A 9,903-nucleotide genomic window follows, 5' to 3' on the forward strand; every position below is an offset into this window, starting at 1 on the left:
CCGGACCCTGCCCGCCGCCATGCTGCTCCCGGGGCTGCGCCTGCCACACCAAAACGGCGCGGAGGGACCGGAGCCGGCGGGCGGCCACCGGACTGCGGACTCATGGAGCGGCACTTGCTACAGCCCGCCGGAAACCGACGGGCACCACGTGACACTGGCCACTTCCAGGGACAGGGAGCACCACGGCTCATGCGCGGAGGCAGGGCTGCAGTACCTAACCTGGACACAAGATGGCAACAGCAAGCGGCGCCCACAGCCGAAACGCCCCCCCCCACCCTCCCAGCCCCCCGATCATTGTCATGTCATCCTTATGGGATCACTGTGGGGGCTGCAAGAGTGTCTGCCGGCTGCTCTGCATCTCTGCCACAGAGCCTTGCTTCAAGCCTCTGCAGATTAGAAATAGGCAAGAGCAGCTTAAAACAGGCCAGAAATGACCACAAATATTGAAGAAGGAGCCGAAACCAGCTTAAAACTAGTAAGGAATGGGCAGAATAAGATGGAAAAGCCTCTCCATTGTTTACAATTTGCCAAAAGAATCTAAAAAAGGTTTAGAAATGGAGAAGAGTAAGATAAAAAATGACCATACAGGAGTTAAACCAAGCTAGGAAAGGGCAAGACCAGGTTAGAAATGGGTAGCCTGAAGCAGATTAGAAATAGGCAAGAGCAGCTTAAAACAGGACAGAAAAGACCATAAATATCTAAGAGGTAACCAAAACCAGTTTAAAACTAGTAAGGAATGGGTAGAATAAAAATTCTGTCTTAAATTTCTATTCAGATCTGAATGGAAAGTGAACACCTTACTTCATTGTAGGGTGAAATTAATGTGGAATAAACAGTACAGGGGCTATTAGGAACTGCCCATTCAGAATGGTGTGTGCCTTCCTGAGGGTTGTGTTTATGTACCCACTCTTCCAAAGTCTCCCATAGCTGAACAGAATCATAAAGTCTCCAAGAGGATTTACTGAATCACACACAAATGAAGTGGTTGCGTGGTTGTGTCTTCTCATGCACAGAACATTCATTTGATAGAATGTCTCTGGGGCTAGGTGAGGAAGAAGACCAACCAGCTAACAGATGGAACAAAACCCCATCACAACACTGCAATCACACCTCACTCTGTGGGCACTGTGGATAGAACTAGAATTTTCCATTGCTCTCAGGTGCCTCGTTAAGGCACTGAGGGCATTAGTAAGCCTTAATGACCCTAAACAGCCTCACCTGTGCACCAGACCACACCCAGGAGCCCTATTTAAACCGAGCTCTGTACCTCAGTTTTCTTTAGAACTCTGTTGGAGGAATGCTGCTCTTCAGCTCTGTCCCTGCCTGTGAAGATTCTTAATCTGGACTTCAGATTGACTGCCCGGCTTGATCTTCTCTATGATTATAGAGCAGCTTGGCCATTGCTGGATCTGATGGTGATTTGTGGACTGGATTCCTGCTTGTTCACAAGCCTGATAGACTCCTGGCTGGACTTGCTGCTGCTGGACCTTCTCTTCTTGGATACCTTGAAATTGGGCCTAGGCTGGCAGAGGTCTCTTCTCCTGCTGTGGGAGCCCAGAGGTGGCCTGGTCTGCTCTTGTTTCCTGAGGGCCATGGAGATCCCTGCAAGGTTTGTGGGCAGTGTGGAGGACACGGCTTTGAGGGTGAGCCTGTGCTGCGGCACCAGAGGGGCCTCCTGCCAGGGAGCCGGGAGTGCTGTGTGCTCTGCCTCACCAACTGCCTCATCCACAGAGAACAGCTGGGCTTCTCTGGGCCTTTTGCACGGATTCCTTTGCCTTGAGCAAAATATTTGGCTGCTGAGTTATGAACTAACTCTTTAGACCTGTTTGAGGCACTACAGTGAAGAGCTGCAGGTAAAGGCCTGCAGTCTGAGGAGCAAATTATGTTTGTTTTCCAAGTGCCATGAAGTGCTGCCCCAGAAGTACCACTGCAAGGCAAAGTATGTGGGGCTGGTGTGCCCTTTCTCTGCTATATGTGTGATTGGAGTTGGAAATGGCTTTTAATTGCAATGTTTCATATCGAGCTTGTGGGGGTAGTCTTGCTGAGGCTGACACAACTCCCAGTTTGACTGAGTTAACTGGCTAATTGGAGAGACATGGGAAGATGTACATCGAAAGAGAGTAAGAGGCTTCTGAAACAGGAGGTGGAGAAAGAGAACTCCGTTCAAAATCCATTACCAGGAGCTTCAGCCAGCCTCAAGCAGTCATCTGTAATGCAGCTAAACCAAGGTAAGTGTTGAGCCTTACTACTTTTACTGATAAGACTTTACTTTTTAAAGCAGTGTGCTGAACATGTTTAAGCGTTTCTATGTATATTTGCAAACATAACTTCTATTGATGTGTCTCAAATGCATTTGGAAGCTAGTTTGTGTGTTTGTGTGCTCTAGTGCTCCTCAGGGTTGCTACAACTACCAGGTGCTAAAAGCCCTTCAGAATAAGACTAAGCAGGAGCTGCAAGGATATTAAAAGCAAACATTCAGATACTAATCAAACTTCCTACATGTCTCAATAACTGAACAAGTTCTATTGTGTGTGCACAGCTACGCAATAGTGCACTTTCTGGGTTTGGCTAGGAAAAGATGTCTTAGCATGGTGTTTGCTGTCTCAGGTAAATTAAAGGCCTGCTAGAGCTGATTGAACCAGTGATGCAGGTGTTGGTCCATCTTATTCAGCCTGGTGAGGTTTCTGTTACTTTGCTTCAGGGCAGTGAGAGAATCATTTTGTCTGGGAGGCTGCAGCTGTGTCTAACCCTGTTTCTATGCTGGTTGGGGAAAGAATGCCTTATGGAAAGGAAGTATACCTGTGTGGTGGTAATGATTACATTGCTGAAGAGATGTTTAAGGCTATACAGCAGTGGTGCTAGATTTAATGCATTGAGACCCTTTGTTATATGTATATGATGTAGTTAAAAAGTATGTCTTGTGATTATTTGTATATGTACAGTTGTATAAAGTTAGTCCTTGTTACAATAGCCTATTTTGTGCTTCTGCATTGGCTCTAGATAACTTGGACCTTCTATCAAATTGATTTTGGCCCAGGTTCACAGGGTTAGTCATAAAACTGAGTTCTTCATAGGACTGGGGCTCCTGAGATATTTTTGAGTCTTTGTGCCCTCTAAGTGAGCATAACCTGCACACAGCATGGTATTCTCAGCTTCTAGAAACAAGTGCTAGAGGATTAGCCTATTAAGTTATGGGGAGAGAGAGGAAAACAGTACCAAGTACTAGCTCTTGTTACATTTGGTTCTAACTGTGCATGTCATTAGAAATTAGAAATAACAAAAAGCTTTTTTTTTTTTTTTTTTTTTTTCCCCTGCCAAGATGGTCAGAAGCAGAGAGCAATTTTCTTGGATTTAGTACTTGTCAGACTTTTACCCAATTCAGTATTTGATCCTTTCTTAACCCATGGAGGGGAGCTGAGCAGTTTTGTTGGCATTCAGCTTCTGAGCTGCTCTTTTCTTCATCAGGAGAAAACCTTTAAATCACTCACAGACTAATAGAAAATAAAAAAACACAGGGTTTAATTTTTATACTTAACTGCTCCACATCTCACTTGAAAAGTTCATGATCATGTTTTAAGAGACTTGCTCATCTCTGGGGGGTGGGCATTTTCCTCCCTGCATGGAGAAGTTCCCTTAGGGTGAAAAGAGGGGAAATTTTAATGGGTTACAGAATGATCTTTCTAAATTCTTGATTACTTTCAATTTTGGGTATGTAATATCTACTGGAGTTCTTAATCAATTGGTGTTTCTAGGTCTTTATTGGAGCTAGAGAGCTGAGTTAGTTTTTTTGTGCGATGTCATGCTAACTGTTGGGTGATGGCTTTTCATAGACATGTTTGAGTCAGCTGTCTGCATAGTGGCTGCCTAGTTTCTCCCATAGGGCAATGCAATGAAGTGTAGTATGTTCTAGAAAGCCTACATGTAGGATGTATGGATTTTGATGGCTGCTGCAGGAGAGGAGTATTTGTTGTTATTGTGGAAATTTGTTGCTGGGTTTTATACTTGCTTGAGTTTGGTGTGTTTTCATCTGGAAAAAGCAGGTTGTATGCTTGGAACAAGAATTTAGCAAAGCTGGAGAGACAGAAGTGCAAATGCTAAATGAAAAAAGCAGAACCTGATGGGTGGTACCTGTTAAATAATGTTCTGTACTGGTGCCAATCAGGGCAGTGTAATCCTCAGGGCTTCTATGCATGAGCTTCCTAGGATGTAACATGCTCTATCTGTGCTCTCCTGGCAATATGCTCTACTTTGCTCTTAAAGTCTTCAATTTTTACATGAGTACTTTTTTGACTTTTTTTACCCCATTGAAGTGGATGATTAAATAAAAGCTGTTGTCACTTATCACCAGTCTTAACCTCTCAACACCCTTGTGGTAATAGCACTACTATAAGACTTAATCCTCTTGTTTCATGCCAGCTTCGTGTTGGAGGAGTTACTGTCCCAGAGTCTGTACTCAGTTTATACCAGAGCACAGAGCTCTAAGCTACTAGTAGTAGTCACAGAAACTGAAATCATGAACACTTCCCAGTGATGCTTATTCAAATCTGTGTTAAGGAAGCTGTGGTAGAAAAATGTTTGAGAGCAAAATTTAACAGTGATGGTTTCTGAGGTGTATGGGTAGGTTTAAGTTTTGGTTACTGTAAAATGAAATACATAAACCCATGTATCTATCAGCCTTTCTATAAGGAGTGTAATTAGATCCTTGCCTAGTTAATTGAAGTACTTGTGTGCCAAAGCTTTGTTGTGAAACTGGGAGAAGGTTCTTCCTGTGTGTCAGGCAGTGGCCTTTAACATGGAACTTGCCATTTTAGTATGGAAATTGGAGGCAACAATCTTAAATTTGCTTTCAGATGACATTTATGAGCTAAACTCAATCATTTATTTGTGGTAAGCTGACACTGAGAGAACTTGTCTTTAGAGTAGAGTGGATACTTGGGAAACTTTTTTTCCATTAGAATACCTCTATTTATCGGATGGGTTTACATGGGGAACCTGGAAAATTGCTTCAGAAGTACAAATCACTGGAATTATGGTCATTTTGTGCATATCTTCTCACTTGAACATCATATCTATAAGATAATGATTATAATAGGGGACCTGATTATTTATAAATGTATAGCCACATTTTAAGGGATTTTAAGGTTTATTTCTTTCTTGAAGAAGCAAAGAACTTTTATTTTTGTGTAATTTTGCATGTAGCCTGACCTTGGAAGATCAGAAAAGAAGAGGCTGCATGTCAAGAGAAGAGAGAAGAGGTGGCGTGTGTAACGGCGAGGTGAGGAGCGGCGTCTGGCAGAAGAGGGGGCATGAGAAAGGCACCCTGGGCAAAGGGAATCCCTGTGGGCACAGGGCGAGGTCACGTAAGAGCATGATGGCACCTTTGGGGGGCCCTGAGGAGCGTTGTGTGCTGGGCGACCTCCCTGTAAGCAGGGCTCAGGTCTTTGCTACTCTTGGTTTTGGCCTTTGGCCGTCTTGCTCCTTTGGCTGCCCGGAGAGCGTGGCAACCCTGTAAGGAGGGTGAGAGCCAGCGTCTCCGCACCCGAGGGGGAAATAGAGCTCTCTTGGACCCCCAGGCCACCCTGTAAGCAGGGGAGGGCCATTTCCCTGTCCCTCTCCTCTGCCCCAGCAGCTCTCTGCCTGCTGGTGGCCTACCCAGCCTGACCCCCTGTTGTCAGGGCGTGTCACAGCATCTGGCCCTTGGCCTGTTGAAGCTCTCCGGCTTCCATGCAGCCCTGGGCATGGTCTGAGGCTCTCCTCTCTTGCTTGGTGAGTAGGGTGACTCCCCGGACAGTGGCTGCACAGAGACCGTCTCCCTTTTTGGGACGTTTTGGTTTGTGTTTGTCTCGTCCTTGTCTATCAATGTGAGGGAGTGTGTGAGCTTGTCCTTTAGGCACCTGTTAAAATTGCTGCAGCTTAGCTTAAGCCTCCCTGGAAGGAGAGCAGGTCTCTGTGCAGTATCAGGGGCGTCTTCCCTAAGTCCACGAGCGGAGGGATGGTCTGGACTCGCCCCTTCTTTCCAAAGACGGCGCCAAGCCACTTAGTCGTGGTGCAGGCAATGCGACCTGCCTGTAGTCAGGATCTGGGTCTCTGCCTGCATGGCTGCCTGTGCTGCTGGTGGCCTGGCAGCGTGACCCCCTGTTGTCAGGGCGTGTCACAGTATTTTCCCCTTTGTGCCTGGAAGCCGGAGAGCTTCAATACGCCGTCACCATAATGAGAACAAACCAGACCTTGTCAAGCCCCAGTCCCTTCCCTCTGTACCACTGACCGGGAGCTAGTGAGAATGCATGTACAGTTTAGAGTGAGCTACTGCGTGGGGCTGCAGAGTGGTAATGGAAGGGCTAAAGGCATGAAGCAGATTTGGGATTGGAGCACTGTGTTTCCAGCTTTGACATCAGTTTTCTGTTTTACTTCAGTGCAACTATTTTAGTAATTATTTTTTTTCTTATTAGTTCCTGTCCTTCACCTCTTGGGGAGTTTACTTACTGGATGCACTTCCTGGCCTTGTGTTTGACGCAGCAAAAGAAGATGTGGCACTGCGGACGAGCATACTGAGGAAGCTGCTTCTGGTAAGTAGGTGGAAGTAGAGAGAATAACAGTGCATTCAGCTGGAACTTCAGCACTGAGGCAAGCATGTATCTTGCTGATCTGCTTTGAAAGCTCAGGGCAAAGGCACTACCTTGTCCAGCAGCATAATCACTTCTTTTGAAGTCATTGACTCTTCAGAGGTTTGCTCCATCTGAAGCATTGTCTGCTTTTTTGCACTGCCTTTCTTTGGTATCACAGTGTCCTTGGATAGGTTGCTTCCTTATAAATGTAATGGTGTTTGCTTTGGAACAGTCAGACAAGCTTAGCTCCTGTTGGGCCAAGCTCTTGAATCTTTAAAAGTCAGCTAAGCTGTAAATTGTTCTGCGATTTCCTTGCGATAGTCTGGTTGTGCTGCCGGTCAGCACACAGAAAGAACAGGTCCCTTTTTCAGCTACACTAGCAAGTCTTTTAGCACAGCAGGGAGCTGTGGAGCAGGAGAAAATGAACGTCGGGTTTGGTGTGTGAATAGTTCTTGGGGAATGGGTAGAAGAAAGGGTTGTGTTGGGAGTAAGTGTTAGGCTCTGCAAAGCTGAGAAATGTCCAGGTTTTTGCTGCGATACTGAACCTCTTTCTCTTTAGGCTAATCTATTTAGCTTGAATTCATGTGGGTAACTCTGTGCATGTTTAGCAGGTGGATGTAGCTGACTCAAGGGGAAAGCTGAGCAACCTTGGATACTGAGCTCTAATTGGTGAGTCTAGAGGTTACTACTGTTTACAAAGCTAATGTTTATAACTTGTTTGTTCTTGTATTTGTAAAATTGCATTTGTGTATTTTGTAATACTGTATTTGTAAAAACACCCTGGGAAACTACAGCCTTGGCAGAGATCATTCTCTGCACGAAAACATGGGAAATTACAGAAGCATAACAAGACAATTGACCTTGCTTATGCCTGCCAAGAATCTTCTTGTCCAGCAACAAGGCTCAGGGTATTGGGATCGCTCACTGCGTGGCCTTGGCTCTGCAAGAATTGCACGAGTGCGGACTTGTAGAAATGCTTTTTGTTGTGTTAATAAAAAAATGGAGAGGGTGAGGGTGGATGAGAGGGACTATTGATTTTGTACTTGTATGGGTTGTTTCTGTACCCCTATGATGTTTTCCTCCCTGACTGTAACTTGTTAGAATAGTTGCCTTAACTGAAAAAGGAGAGGGTGAGGCTGGATGGGAGGGACTATTGATCTTGTATGGTGCCGCGGCCAGGTGGAGGGGAGAAAACATCGATACGATGTAGGTTCACAAAATGCTCCGTTTATTGATTACAAAGCTGCTCTTAATATACTGTCTTACACGTGATCACGCATTACTTGATTGGCTGCTTCACTTTGCCCACGAGGGATACACGCTCCCCTTTACCTCTCCTGATTGGTTTCACGCCTTCGCTTCAGCTTAGCGTTACATCATGCTTCTGCAATTACTGGCATCCTGTTATTGCATTCCTGTTTTGCTGATCTTGACACTTCTTCTTCTTTTAACCTGGGGTCATAATTTCACTTTCTCACAGCTTGCTGTAGGCCTCTTCAAGCGCCCATGCTCGACCCCCAACATCTCCCCCTCTTTTTTCAAATAAGGCGTTTGTCATCTGCTGCATGCGTTGCATAATACATTGTAACAGACAAGGTCCAAAAAACAAAATTAACAACATAATCATTATTGGTCCGCTAAACATCATGATTAAACTCCTTAACCAACTACTTATTCCTAACGATTTTAACCAAGAGTCTATAGGATTTGTTTCTACAGTAAGTTCTTTCATATTTTCTTTAAGTTCAAACAAATTCTTGTGAATAGATTCAGAATGATCAGAAAGATTCATACAACACATGCCCAGAAGCATTCTAATGCAAAGGGGATGTGAAGCAGCTGCAGAAGTAAACTGTACAGTGTTAACAGTCAAGGAGTTACACTCCCCCCCTTTTTTTTTTTTTTTTTGATCAGACAAAAAGCCATTTATTGCAAAGCTTTAACTCTTTATATACTATTGCTTACACACACCTACAGCAATTTGGCATATCATGATTGGATACTTGTCGTGAAGACCCTTTAGTGACTAACATATAATTGGTTAAACACAGGTGTGAGAACTTGACGTCGAATGCTTGCCAACAGTCCACAGTTCTCATAACTCAGTGAATTACAGCTTCTTCTTATCTTGCTTGCTTAGGCTTCCTCGGGCCTCCCATGGCCTTGCTGTATCCCTCAGAGTTATTCAGAGCTCATGTACCAAATATTCATTTTCCTGTGAGAACACTGTCTCCACATCTCCCCCTTTTTAGTTTTACGAAAAGTTTTTGACAATTTATTGTGTCTGCTCTATCACTGCTTGACTTGTGTAATATAACAACCCACTACTCTAGGTAGCATTATTTCAGTAAGATTAGTCTGATTTGAAGTCACTTGAACCTTTATAACATGTGGCATATCAGTGAATCCTACACACCATGTAACAGGTTGGAATAGTTGGGATTTAACAGATATGCTCAGTATACTTTTCCATTACCCATGGTCACACATAATAGCACAGATATTACAAAGATTTTACAAAGATTTCTACCATTGCTGTTTCTTTATGTGGTTGAGTTCTGCGGCTTGGTATGTTTTGCTGGCAGCCAGTATGGTCCTGTTGATAGCTGTACACAGCTGGGCCTACCCTTTTTCTCCTGGATGGCTCTCTGATAACAGCGGAGGCCATCCCTCACATCAAGGTCTGGCATGACATGTGTCTCCACTGCTCTACGCCTGCTGGGTTGCAGCCAGCAGCGAAGCTAAAGGTTCTTCTTGGTGGCAAACACAGAGGCCAACCCAGTCTTGCCCTTGACTGTGGTAGCAGGCATTTGGTCAATCTCTGTCCTTGCACCTTGTTGTCAATGCAGAGTTTCACCTGCTTAACCCAGTAACAAGTCACTACTACAGCAAAGCACACACAGATTTACATTAGCAGAGTAACTATCACAGAGTGCATCAGCATGTTGAAGATGCTAATGGCAGCGAGGGACTAACCAAAGAAACTTCTTACCAGTGGAGTTCTCCCACCCTCTTAATTTGTTCCATTACTTGCTTTATAACAGTACCATCATCTTAGAATCTTTCTAGCTTTTGCCTTAGTATTTTCTAGCAGCTACTGCAAATTTGCTTTCTTTAACATCTCTTTTACAAGTGACAAATCCATACAATACAACGTATAGTTTCTTATTAGCAACTGGCTAGTAAATACAGGTGGTTTTATACACAAAATCACAACCTCTAATAATAGCTACTTTACAAGCATGCATATTCAAGCTGTTAATTTTCAGTTGCCCTCAAGTGATTTTTTTTGTTGTTG

At 44.3% G+C, this 9,903-nt stretch overlaps 1 long non-coding RNA gene across 2 annotated transcripts; it reads left to right on the forward strand.

The window, feature by feature from the left end:
* The first annotated feature begins 5,207 nt into the window (after positions 1 to 5,207).
* LOC117438805 (uncharacterized) lies at positions 5,208 to 7,435 on the forward strand. 2 transcript variants are annotated; one of them, XR_004551040.1, is made up of 4 exons: positions 5,208 to 5,275; positions 6,450 to 6,566; positions 7,214 to 7,274; positions 7,400 to 7,435. It is a non-coding gene; the product is annotated as an uncharacterized lncRNA (long non-coding RNA). The 2 variants fall into 2 exon arrangements; XR_004551039.1 differs by lacking the exon at positions 7,400 to 7,435 and having other exon boundaries at positions 7,214 to 7,376.
* The last annotated feature ends 2,468 nt before the right edge of the window (positions 7,436 to 9,903 follow it).

The sequence above is a fragment of the Melopsittacus undulatus genome, unplaced genomic scaffold (genome assembly GCF_012275295.1).
Source record: "Melopsittacus undulatus isolate bMelUnd1 unplaced genomic scaffold, bMelUnd1.mat.Z mat_scaffold_623_arrow_ctg1, whole genome shotgun sequence".
Taxonomy (NCBI): domain Eukaryota; kingdom Metazoa; phylum Chordata; class Aves; order Psittaciformes; family Psittaculidae; genus Melopsittacus; species Melopsittacus undulatus.